Genomic DNA, 14,318 nt, shown 5'->3' with positions numbered 1-14,318 from the left:
TATGAAAAATACATGCACGTTGCGAGTGTTTTAAAGATTAATTGATTTTTTAGGATTTTGAAGCGAGCTGGTAGTTTTCTATCTGGGTCAGAGTTCGACCTCTTTCTTTATGTATGGTTTCATTGAAATTAATGTTGAAATGGGCTTGGCCCCTGTGCAGCCACGTAATATTTCTGTTGCATGTATATTTCTTTTTTTCCGTTTAGTCTGAATCTACGATAGCGTGTGAACTACTTATGAATGTTAGAACTGTGGAAATTACTGCATCAAATTTTTACCGAATAAATTTACGTGTTACTGATTTCGTTATTTCTACATTTATAAAGATTCTATCAATCCTGCTGAAATAAAACAGTCAAACATAATAGTAAACGACACGAACAAAAATTCTCAACACTGAAATACATGGGTAAACTGCATCAGTCATTGTTTTAGGACTTCCCCTAATAGTTGTTACACGAATCCGAGATCCACACCTCAAAATTCTATTTTCGATTTATTTACGACGAAAATCAAGCTCGGGTCTTTTCACCCCCCTCCAGACAAAAACACGCGTCAATATTTCAAATGACCTCGCACTGTTACCAAACCTAAATAGTCAGACATCTTACACTTTGTTTTTCATCTCATACAAAACCTCAGCTCTTCTCCCGGGCGAAAACGCTCCAAATTCAAACACAAATTCGGGAATTATTTCGCGTCAGCCATGTTTTGGACTGTAGTACAAGTTGAAAAACACTCTTCAATTAAGATTTAGACAAATACAGTCTTTTATTATTAGGGTCTTCCGTCTTCAGCGGAAGACCCTTCTATTCTTATTGTTATTAGGGTCTTCCGTTTACAAAGGAAGGCCCTCTTTTTTTCTTCGGTTTCTTTTTATTACAGGTTATTAGACCTGTTATTAAGTCAATAGACCTCTTATTTAATATGAAATAAAATGGGACTGGTCCTTAAAATTAAGGATCCTACAGGTGTATAATCCTTCATCCATCGCTCTTTTAGATCACATCTGCATTTCCTGATATGTTTCGTTGATAAAAATAAAAGGCAAGGTCATTTCCTGTTCTAAAAATCGGACGGAAGACCTCCTCGTTGCTCGCAACGAGATCGTGTCTAGTTTATTTTAATCATTTGTGTGTGTGTTTCGGATTCCTCTAGAGGCCGAAAAGCTAGGGCAATAGTAGAGAAGGTAAATAGGTAATTGGATATTGATTTCGTTACACTTACATGTATGTAAAGAAAATGTTTACCAATTACATTAAGAATGAAAGAAAGAATTTCAATAAACATGTTACAGGATATTACTTGTATAAAAATAATATTACGGTGACCATGGGTTTTAAAAACATACATCACATGTATTTTATATACATAACCATTACATACATGTACATTACCCAATTTGTATTGAAGCGATTATCTAAAAAAATTTAAATACAATAAAGTATAAAATGTAGATTTATTTTAAAACATAAAAATAACAGATTTCTTATAAAATACAGAAATAGCTGTTGTGTGCTAGGGTATCATTTACTCAAAACACAAATTAACATAGCCCTGATATTAGAGAGCAATTTGATAAATAGACTGAAAACATGATATTTTGATTGTTAAATGAATATTCCATGTGTTGTGAAATGTCAACCTGTTTTCGTAATGCTATACTCAATCAGTTATAGCTGACATTTAATCAACAGTTGATCAAAAGCAATTTAAAATGTAGCCGTGTTCTTACTAATCTTAGTTATCATTGTAAACGGAAGCGGTTTCATGAACAATTTCAATATCTCTTTCCTTTAAAATTTTATTACATTTTTAAACTACATACTAGAAATAAGACTATAACCTAATGTATTCCACATGGTGTAGTGAGCGATTACTGTCAATCATGCATGTTATCGATCGCTCGGTCAGCTGTCGATCTCGTAAACATGGTTAAGAATGCAGATCAATTACAATACCCCATTTAAATGCATAATGCATAGCTGTATCTTTAAGTCTTATACTATTTTCACACATTCTTACCAGTTAATGAAATGATTTTGCCTTCATATCTATTGCTGTCGTCCGACTTTCACTTTTGTTTACGTCTGCTGTGTATAAAAACCGAAACCGGAACCGAAAAATTCGCCCATTGTAAAACAACATAATTTATTTTTTTAACAGTGGCTGCATGCAAACAACAACAAAATATTTTGAGAATAAAATTCTTTCGTTATTTTGATTAATCTGTTGAAATTTCACCGTGTTGTTTGCATGCAGCCATATCTAATTTTTGTTTGGAATGTGACCATTTCATAGGAAATACACGATATCCGGAAAATTACTCAGATCACAAGAGGGATAACTCTACTAAAAAAACATCGGTGACAATTTTGCGACTATATATTGAAAAATAAACATCCCATCAACAAAAATATCAAATAATGTCAATGATTGAGCTTGTTTGAAAATTTTAAAAAATATTGGGCAAATAATATATGCTTACTGCCCCTTGTTCTTTCTTACAGTTGCGATTGTAGATCAAGGGCTTGTAAAATTTGACATTAAAACTACGTTTTTGTTTTGTAATTTGGATGGGGCTAGAGACATTTATTCAAATTATACGAAACATTTAGTAGTATAAAGAAGAAGACTTCTTTTTCATGTTGACTCTAGAGTTGATCCCGAAAATAAAAACAACTTACAATGTAATCCCCGGTTTGCAAAGTGTGAATTAGTCTGTGATATCAGGTGTTATTTCGTTATCAAGTCCAACCATTTCCCTATGTAACAATGACACAAATTAATAACGTATCTATATTCTATGACTTAACAACGCCAGGACTTTCAAAAACACATAGTCCACAGAATCTTGTGAAATTATTGAATTAGTACTTAAAAACTATGTTTTTAAGTTTTTGGAAAAAAGATTGAACGCTTTGAAATCCATTTGATCAAATCTATTTTCAATGCACGGCGTACAGAAAAAATTACAATGTTAGAAGGTAACCACGCGTGTAAAATGATAGTAGGGCATACAGGTACTTATCTTTAAGAACCATTATTTCCTCTATTCCTTCTAGATTTATATAATCTTAGATTGTAACATCTATTCCTAAGAGTTTGATTTCATTCATTCATCCTAACAGATTTAACAATTTTGAGGACGTCTTTGATATTTACTTACATTTAATGAGTGATTTTGCCAAAAATGAAATAAATAGAAATAAAAAAGGTTCCCTTACAATGGAGATGAGTTCACAAGAAATTTGACTACATTTTCCGTAGTGTCAGTCTTTTAATCTTATGGCAAACATTTAGTTTTATGAAACTATTTATGTATTTTAAACATCCCTCTGGCTTTTGATTACTTCTCTGCTTCTGCTGTGCAGAGAGTTTAACCACATACTTTTATTGATACTATACATTTACAGCATAATGATGAGAAAGATAAAAAGAATTACTCCCTCCAGAAAAATAATATTTCCCGAGGGCAACTCAATGGAGTAAATCGCCCAATATCCCGATACTCATGCTATAAACTATTTAACCTAACGACATATTAAACCTAACGACATTCCTTATTACTAAAAAGTAAAGTTCCAATAGTTTTTCTACGCTAAAAAAGCAAAAACATCGAGAAAGATTGAATTTACATGATGTTAATATTTACGGTTTCTTTCATTAAATGAGATCTTTTAAAGCTGAATTTGAATTTGTAAACGTCGTGTGTTGATCTCGGCATTTCATATCAATGCAATGAAAAAAATCCGACACTTCAGAACAGTTGGGATATGACATTTATTCCCCGGGAGACACGACGTTTTGTTCGTTTCTTTCGCTCTGTCACATGACTGTTTAGACAAATTAAATAACGCTATATGTTGAATTATCATATTGAGGTACAATTATTGATTTATTGTCTAAGATTGAGAAAAAAACACAAAACTTGACCTTCTCATTATTATTTAGACATATTAACATTGTATATAAAAAAGCAACAAAATACATATTAAAATAGTTTGTGATAAAATAGTTTTAGGATAAACATTCAGAAAAAAAAAAATATACTTTCTAAATTATACAAAATATTTTTTTTTTATACAAGCACGTTTCCACCGAAAATTGTGACAAACATTCATTTAATAAATATTGTATATTGCAATAACGTTGTTCCATATTCATTCAAAGAGAGTATAATTTTCTAACTAACCAAAAAACTATGCATCAATGCATAACAGGAAAAAGTTGAATTAACAGTTTGAACATTTTGTTTATGTTTATGCAGTAAAATATAATCAAACTAACCAACAGTTGCACAATTTATACAAGATAAATACAGGTTTTTTATAATGTATTGCAAAATATAGACCATAATTGACTGGTCTGATGGACTTTCTTGTGTGGGTGCAAAAAAAAACTATTAGGATATAAATACATTTGAAAAAAATATTCTAAAATTATAGATAACGAAGATTATTCTGGAATTAAAAAAAACTTGTTGATAAAGTGACAATTCCTTGAAAATATCTAACTATAAAAAAAACATATATACAAACACGTTAATGAATATAACAATCACGTCAGGCATATTAATTCTGAATCTAAGGTTTGTTATTCGGAGAGAAACGGGCACAATCGGTATGACACGTTGTAAGTCAATCCTTGTGCAAAAACGATTTTGAATTTTTTTTTACATCATAGTAAGTTATAGCAAAAATCTGGTAAAATAAGGAAATTGAAATATTAACTCATAGACCAATATCAGTAAACATGCAATTAAAATCATGGCTATGTCGATTAATGACATATTTGTGAATCAACATATGCAATGTGATAAGCTAGTACTTCTTAACTGGATGTGCATTATTAAGAGAACGACCTTTATTCAGAGATTCTAAACATTACTCTATGAAAGTTTTAACTTAGAAATATGCCAATTTTTGGGAGTTGATTTTAATCAACTTTCCTATACATTTACTGCTGACAAGACTTCGTTCTTGAAAATAAATGACAAATTCGATGTAATGTATGTTAAAGCATTGTTTTTTCAAGAAAACTTATTCATAAATACCTTGAAAATAGTCAGATTTTAAATGGTACGAGCAATTTGAATATTTTTTGTAGTCGAATGTATTCCTACACCAGAGTTCAATATAGTCTCGTTCAACTCGACGCTCGGCTGTCTCCGTAAATCCTTGGCGGAGAATTACGGTGTCAGTCGAGCGTTTGGTTGAACGAGACTGGAGTTCAATATTGCTTTGATCCATGCAATTTTCGAGAAATATTTCTATTACTGATACATAGTTTGATTGCATTAATTTTATCTTTAAATATTATTTAACATGATTCATTTGGGGGTTTCTCGACATTCTTGTCGAAAAAGTCCAAAAATTCATATTATAAAAATGTGCGTAATTCAACTTCATGAATTGGAAACTACATGTACTTACATCATGCAAAATAACATTTCATTGATTTTAAAATAAATAAACATCGACAAAATCAACCCCCGTCAGTTCTTCAGTACTTTGATTATTTTAGGCATCATATAAAGTACCCTATTTTCACCAAAGTGTATTTATATAAAACAATAACATGATATTGTATGAACCGTAGTGGTTTGCATTTTTACAGGTAAAATGGGGATATCCACCTGGAATAACAGAGATGAGGGTTAGCATAATAAAATGTTATAGTTATCCAAAATAGAAGTACTGTATATACCGTTAATATGTATAGATAGTTTCATAGGGAAGAATCGCTATAAGGCCAATCTTCCAGACGGAAGTATGTATACAAAACACCAACGCATCATTTTTTATGCATTATGTGAATGATTAGCATTCGTATCCGTCATTGCCTAATCGTATCCTAATCCAGGAGAATAGATTTTAATTTTTATTACAAACTCTAAACTTTTTTAGCCACAGCGATATCTAAATATTACTACAGATAATATTCGCATCTGTAGAACCGAATCATGAGGACACTAATATTAAGTTTTGCTGATATAATTCTACAAATATAATGTTTAAAGATTAGCCAAAAACATGATAGGTCAAACCATTTTCAAAACATTTTAACTAAAAATAAGAAAATTACGAAGATATCAAAACGAGTTTCAATATCAAAAGGCATAAGTTACGTTTCATTGTCTTCTGTCAATTTTTAGCTTTATGATTTGTAATCTGCAGCAATTTAAAAAGAACAAAAACATATTGCTGTATTCTCTCTATAAATCCACCTTTTGTTGTGTCTTTTTGTTTTTTAAATTTTTGTAATAAATCAAGGTAATACGAACCATTTTATTCTCAAATTTTTATATTTTGGTAAGACTTCTTTGCTGTGGTGTAACTACAAAATTTAATTAAATTTCATAAGTACATCTATCAGTATCGTTCGTTTACTAAATCATATTATCAGCGCTTTGGTAAAGCTCGTTTTCAATAAGTTCTCCTCTAAAGTCATCTTTGAATCCTTGGAGAGTTACGTTGCACTTGCAAGAAATTTGTTTTTCTCCAGATGGTCTTTTAGGCGTTTTAAATCTGTAAGTCCAAAATAACAAAAATATATCTAAACATTTAGCATACTTTAAAGAGCATATTGACGGTAAGTAAGTTTTTACGTAGAGCAAGCCCCATACCGCTTAATACAGCAAGCTAATAGTATGCCGATGACAGGAAGAAGAAAACCTCCAATAGACGATGTAGCGATGTAAATTACTGAAACAAACAAAATGTATATACGTAATAATAATAATTTGATATATAAAGAATATGATTATAGGTTTCCATTCTTGTATGACTGTGTAATAAATAATACGTCTTGATTGATTGGCCGTCGTTAACATAGAGATGGTCAAACTGAAAACACATCTTTCATTTGATCCACTATCAACTGTAATATATTATCTAACAATATCCCTGAGCATCTTGATATGATATTATTTACCGATTATTGATAACTAAAATCTTCTAACAATCTTTCTCGGTAGTTTGTAAGAAAAAAAGGCATTGTCAGCTAATCTTAGTTACAAATTAATGAACAAGTACATGTGATAAAAACATACTTTTAATCATTGTGATATTTTTCAGGTCTACTATATATTTCAGAAAATATCATGAGTAATGATTGATTAATTAACTTAACTTTAATGCTTGAATATATCATCAGTTTTTATCTAAATCTATTTTTCAAATTGTATATCAAATACTTGAGATTGTATTAAAGCTAATTAAATATCGGTTAACCTAACAATGATTTCAAAAGAAAGTTGTACCGTTTGTAGTCCAAAATGCAGTTTCGGTTGTAACCTTTTGAGTTGATGAGTCAAACTCATTAGAATCTAAAACATAAAACAATAAATTGTCCATATATATTAATTATTCGCTATTTACTATATCACTACTTAAAAAAATATACGTAAAATGCCAAATATGTATATATGTTAAAAGAACTTGTATGTACAGACAGACACAAATGCATTCAGTATTTACCTCGCACAACGTAACAGAAAAAAACCTATTAATATAAGGTTCCCTTTCTGTGTCAATATGGGGTTCGCCTCTGGTTCGCCAGGACGGTCCCCAAAAGAATCAAGAGTAAAAACTCGAGAGAAATCCAGAGCAGACGAAAAGTCGAACCCTGGCGGTTCCAGAAAGTAATCGCTCGATTCGGTTTAAACTTGAAAAAAACCTTTATAAAACTTTACGAGAACTTCAAATTAGGATCACCAACAAAACCATTGTAAAAGCATTGCCAATCAGTGCGGACACTAATCCACGTGCTAGCTGGCAAATTGTTGTATTAAAAACATTGCTTTATATCAAAGTGCTGTTTGCATGAGCATGTACGTAAAATATTTTGTTTCATTTTGTTATTCGTATCATGGTAATATTCAGACATTAATTAAGGTCTTGTTTTTTTCATTTTTATCCGATTTACCAAATGCATATTCATATGGCCGCAGGTTTTTTTTCTACATCTAGCTGAATTTGATTATAGGCCCTTTTTAAGGTATACCACTTATTTCTTGCACTGAAAAAAAACCTGAAAATTTATTCTAATTTGAAAATCTGTCTTAACTATATGGAGAGTTGTACATGTATAAATTTACTTTCGTCGTTTTCATTTACTTGCAAGATATTAAACACAGGACACAGGCACCTGACGTTATAAATTTTTGTTAAAATAAAAACATCGGTAAAATTATTTTTAATTCCTCTCCGTCTCCCGATCGGTAATTTAACAACAAGATTACAACCGATTCAACCAAAACGGTTCGTCACACTTGTCATTAATCCTCCTTCAGTCTGCATCTACTGCCTTATATATGCGACAAAAGGTTAAAGATTGGACGAAAGTTGACATATTACGTCATACTCAGGGTAATACCTTCCAAATATAGCACTGATACAAATATTCAAAGGCGTTCATTTTGAAATCTATCACAATACAAGTTAAAATTAAGAAAAACGGGATTCGGATTCTGTAAACTGTCAATTTAAACTTTTATTACACAAAGTTTATAAAAACATGTTTATAAACCCATATATTTGGAAATATTGAAACAAACACACGGTGCAAGAAAATTTCATTTACGTATTGTGACAACTTCCATCACCCTTTAGACAATTATCGTATAACAAAGGCAGTAAATGCAGAATAATGGATGGATTTTATTAAACACAGGTGTTACCCACCGTTAGAGTTGAATCAGATGTAAACTAAGGTGTTGAACCACCGATCGAGAGACGAAGAGGATGGCAAAATAATTTTCCCGATGAGTTTTAAGCAAATATTGCACCTGATGTGACTGTCTGAAAAACATCCAAGATGGCAGCGATGGGTACCTTGTTTATTTTTAAGCAGGCCAAAGGGTATTTATTTTTATTATGACAACAACTCATAACGTCAGGTGCCCGTGACACATGTACAAGACTATTACTATAAAAATTATAAACATCCGTTTAATACAAATATTGCTACATGTTTTGATTTTAAAATTGATTATAAAAATATTTGAATCACATATTTTTTACATGACTGAACATTTATTTCTATTAGTTTTTTTAATCATTTTTTTTATTTTAAAAAATGTCCACATATACATGTAATAGACGAAAAAAAAAACCAATTTATTAAAAAGTACATGTATTAACTTATACATGTAATATATATATTCAGTTTTTAGACCCTCTGAACCCCGAACCCCCCCCCCCTCCCCCCAAAAAAAAAATGAACATGTCAACATATAAACCGCTCTCTAATTATTAATCAACTACAGAATGTTTGTTTTAACAATATGCTTAAATTTGAAAATAAGGCAATATTTAGATTTAACCACATGTGTATCATTATGACCTTTCAAACGCCGCGTTTATTTTGAGAATTTCATGGAATTTTGACAAACAAAAGGTTTGTTCAAGTTCTTCATATCAGAAAAAAGTAGACGAGATTTTTATATGAATTTTTTCTGAATTAAATCGCCGCGCCTTTTCAGTGCGTAAAGCGAACATCTAAAACGGACACTCCAAATTAACAGAGCAGATCGAAGGGGAACAGGAAGTAAACTTGAAGCAAACGCAAATTGTTTACACATCCAAAGCCATCCCAAGAAACGCAAAAAAAAACTTGGAGTTTGCTTGTTGGGTCCCTTCACTGTTGAAGCGTCAAATCATTATTGTTTCGTTTGTTTAAACATGGAAAATGAAAAAGAAAATACGGTTTACCGCAATAAAGTTCCACCTTTCCATCGGTAGACCTTGTCACGTTATGGACTTCCGAAGTATTATTGCAATGTAAATGGATACTTATGTTGTAGAGATTCCTTCTGATACTGTATCTCAGTTCCATGTTTTCTTTCCCACATGTTACATTATCAAACAAAGACTTGTAGATTTGCTTATTTTCAAATGTTAGTTTTGTGAAATCAATGCATGTTTCAATATGAAACCAACTGGAAAATTTGTAATACTCTACTTTAAATCTTCCAATTATCTGAAAAGAAAAAATGATGCATGTTAAATTCAATAAACAATATCACCTACATGAATAAATCATTGTCATAATACATCAATTTTCCTGTAAACGGATTATTAGAACATTTATTAAAAATAAATTTTCCAAACTATTTTTTATGTCATTACCCGCTGAGGTAATTTTGTTTTGTAAGCAAATTGTAATTTTATTTAGATTATAAAGACACAATTAAGAAAAACGGACAAAATAAATGTGTCTTAAATTTAAATTCAAACACACCTCTGAGCCAACCATTGAATAGGTAAACATTGCCGAAGCATTTAGAGGGAACTCCTGGCAAATATTGCAAAATTCTTTCTCTATAACATCAACTGAATTGTTGAGTTGCATTGCAATATTGTAACATGATGACGGTTGAACATCTTCGAATGTCCACAAAGCATCATAGTCGACAGATATTACAGGTAATCCTGGTTAAAATGAATAGAAAGTATATTATTTTATAGTTCACTTCCTTATTAATTCATTTAAGAATTCATTTTTTCGTTTGAATGTCACAAATATATTCATTTAAATCCAAATTATTAAGATCACGATATAAAATTTTTATTAAAGAGTCTAAAAAATTTAAACAATGATATTCACTATAAAAAAATTCCCGGAAATGAATAGTTATGAAAGAAATGCCATATTGATTTTAAAAAAAACCTTTTACGTTTGCATGCTGATGCGATAGGCTTCCATACTCCATTCTGATATCTGTAAGATTCCTCCGTGTATCCACTAGGGAATATGTAACCACCGTAACACTTAGCACTGCACGATGCATTATTGTCGCACAAAATAAAAGCATTCTCTACAGCAATGTTGGTGTCACCCATACAGCAACAACTGAAGAGGACTTCAAAACCTATTGTAACAATGATGTGTATCAAAGACAATAATTAATTTGTAGCATATCGTTCTTTACTTGAAAGTCTCCATAGATGCTTACCTATTAATTGGATCAAACACAATATTATCGAACATAACACTTCCATTTTAACAAGGAAGATATGAAAAAATAGAAACACCACACGAATAACGAAGTAAGAGTGACCTATCCATGGATATATTTTCACCGTGTATTTTTATACTATTTGTCGAGCTGGTGAATCAGCTCTGGGGCGCATGAACGGCCTTGCTTGTAGCTCAGCAAGACGCTAAAATGACCTCGAATTTCGACAGGTTTTTTTTCTAGAAAGGGATCAAATAGCTGGAGGAAAAACTCAAATGGGGACGATATATCTTTTAAGAGATCAAAATTAAAAATATACTTGTGCCATTAATGCATCATTTTATCATAAGACTATTTTAACATCTCGATCCGCCGAGTATTTCCATATTGCATGCTTTTCCATAAATACTTACAGTTTGTCTCTAAATAGTTTCGTATTGATATATTTATGTGTGCATGGTGGTAAGAGTACATAACTGAGGGTGAAACCAAATAGTTACCAGTATACACATGATTCTGCAGAAACGAATAACATACCTTAAGAGACTGATCATTCAAACAGTGCAATTTCATAAATCAGTTTCCCCTTGTTTCGTGTGTATTAAATGTCATTGTTAGTTTTATCAGTCTTTTGAGGAAGTATACTTAACAGATTTTTCTCATGCAAATAAAAACCCATCTTTTTATATAGAAAAACTAATCAGGTGGACACATTTTTGCAAATGCATACGGGAAATAAAAAATAAAATAATTAAAAGTAGTTTGTTTTAATCTTTTAACACACACTGGAAATCACATATACACCACTCTCAGGTTATTGTATTTTAAACTTTGTGTCTGAATAACCATAGGATACATTTAAGCTCGCATCTCTTTTAGAGGTGAAACTTTCCATGGTTGGTTGTAATTAATGTTGATGCAGCTCTAGTCATGTATGGAGTTGACCAAGTCATGTCAATATCTTTGCATGAAGTCAATGAACATATCTTAGAGCTCAACAAACACTAAAAGGGGTGAGGTTAAAAAATGAGCGAAACCTAATTTCAGAAACTTTTCTATAATTTCTTATAAAACTTTGTATATTTAGATAAATGTATTCGAGAGCAAAATATTACTACATTAAGTTTCAAATTGTCCTGTAATATCCGTTGTCAAATTGTAACTGACTGTGCCTAATAAAAAAAAAAAATCAAGAGTGCTTTATGTACATGTACCGTACATGTACATGTGTAATTTAGAGCTGAATAATTGCAAGTTACTTACATATATGTTAATAAACACATAGACTACAGTTTGGTTTAAGAGACAGTACAGCGCATCTTGTGAAAAAACCGACTTGAAAAAAAATTTCCGATCGGTTTCGGTATTTCTGTACTACTCATGAATGAATAAACTTTCTAAAAATTACAAAGTTCTCCATGAAATAAATCTAATTATTTCATTAAAATTAATAATTACGTATAAACTAAACATTATAACATCGCAACGTGTTACGGGGTTCAGCCTTCTATACTAATAAGCATGCGTAATTACTGTAAACAAAACAGATGCAGGGCTCGCAAAGATTTTCCTGGACATGTTTGTTGATAACGATAATTATGTCATTTCTACTTTTCTGAGGTAATAATTGTTCAAAGTTTTTAAAATAAGCACAGTTATTATTTTGTAAGCATGTATTTTGCGTGTTTATCATAGGTATTGCTACAACCTAAATTCACTTTTGTAAATGAGGTCCTTTGAGGGGTTATTTGACACATTTATGTCTGTTAATTTTAAAATGAACCGAAATTCGTAAAGCATCAACAAATTATCATCGAAAAAGTGATGATGTGTCTGTCATGAATCATATATCCTGAACTGATATAATGATCAGACGAGTTCTTTAGAATTGCCCGATGTCTGTATCAGAAATAACCAAAACACCAAAATAAACAAACAAATATTTAATAAGAAAAATATATATATAAGAAAAAAAATAAATGAAAGCAATATTTAACCAGATTCTAAAAGAGAGAGCCGACTCTAATTTCGATAACAAATCTTTAAATTGACTTCAAAACAAAATATTAAAATTAAAATTAAATTAAAATTAAAAAAACTACAAATTTAAACACTTAAATTGATTCAAATATATTTAGATTTTCAAATAATTTCCTTAAAGTCGTTTATCAACTTTCAAATCAATTTCACAAAAATATCACTACAATTATATGAGAAGCAAATATTCAAAACAATGAAAGTGAAATTTCAATAAATATTGTCACTTTTCCTTTTCCTTGCTCCTCGGTATATTTCCGGTGACTTTACACCCAATCCTCGGACATCACATAGACACAGACACACAGACACACGGACAGATGACACAACCGTTGTTCCGGTATGTAGACAGTTGAGACACCACAACACAACCCACATATACACACGTCTCCAGCGTAGACCGCTGATGAATGAAAAAGGGCGGGTCTGGCGCTCCGTACAGTGCCGATCAGACCCAACCTAACACCAGAGTAAACCCCAACTAAACCCCGGGTTTACTTTTTGGGTTTACTTGAGGTTTACTCTGGGTTTACTTTTTGAAAATTTGGGTCCACTCGGGGTTTACTTTGGGTTTACTTTGAAATTGCTGTTGAGGTAAACTGTATGCACTGAAGTGTGAAGCAGACTACTGTGAGACTAGTATTTTATCTTACTATCCTACTGCCTGTAATGCACATCCTTTGTATATTCCGAATACACAATCAGCGTCTGCTTTTAGGGGTATACTTTTAACTGGGTTTACTCTATGTCCACTCTGGGTTTACTTTGGGTTTACTCTGGGTTTACTCTGAGTCCATTCTAGTAAACCCGAAGTAAACCGCGAGTAAACCCAGAAAGTAATCCCAGGGTTTAGTTGGGGTTTACTTTCTGTTATGTTGGGTCTGATCGGTACTGTAATCATTTCCGACGTAGTTGTCATAATTCAGCTGGTATACATGTAAACTGTCATCCCCTTTAACATAATTTCTTTTCAAATAGAATAGAATATACTTGAAACAATTCATCGTTAGTGTTCAGTTCTAAAATGACAATTTTCCATTCGAACACGTGCTTTGAAAACTAAGCTTTCTAACATAGCAAACAAACCAATTAAACATATATGACATTAAAAACAAAAAACAAATACCTTGAAATTGGTGAAAAACACACATAAATGTACATAGTAGGGAGAAGTTTCCCAATCTTGGAGGCTACCAAGACACACGTCCACTCTGCTGGACTGCACGGACTGGAAAGCGGTATTTACAATTAGCAGTGTACACGTCACTCCAGTCACAGATTTAGAGAGTAAAAAAGACAAGAGGCCCATGGGGCCACA

General features: G+C 31.5%; 2 long non-coding RNA genes across 2 annotated transcripts; both read right to left on the bottom strand.

The window, feature by feature from the left end:
- Nucleotides 1-3,980: 3,980 nt before the first annotated feature.
- On the bottom strand, nucleotides 3,981-9,980 carry LOC117691283 (uncharacterized). Its single transcript, XR_010709384.1, has 4 exons — nucleotides 9,717-9,980; nucleotides 7,265-7,330; nucleotides 6,629-6,707; nucleotides 3,981-6,530 (listed from the first exon to the last, which is right to left on the bottom strand). It is a non-coding gene; the product is annotated as an uncharacterized lncRNA (long non-coding RNA).
- Nucleotides 9,981-10,251: 271 nt separating this feature from the next.
- Nucleotides 10,252-11,061, bottom strand: LOC136271225 (uncharacterized). The gene is made up of 3 exons (XR_010709116.1): nucleotides 10,961-11,061; nucleotides 10,682-10,876; nucleotides 10,252-10,436 (listed from the first exon to the last, which is right to left on the bottom strand). It is a non-coding gene; the product is annotated as an uncharacterized lncRNA (long non-coding RNA).
- Between the last annotated feature and the right edge of the window lie 3,257 nt (nucleotides 11,062-14,318).

Source organism: Magallana gigas, chromosome 9, assembly GCF_963853765.1.
Source record: "Magallana gigas chromosome 9, xbMagGiga1.1, whole genome shotgun sequence".
Classification (NCBI taxonomy): Eukaryota; Metazoa; Mollusca; class Bivalvia; order Ostreida; family Ostreidae; genus Magallana; species Magallana gigas.
This window is presented reverse-complemented; position numbering and strand designations above follow the sequence as displayed.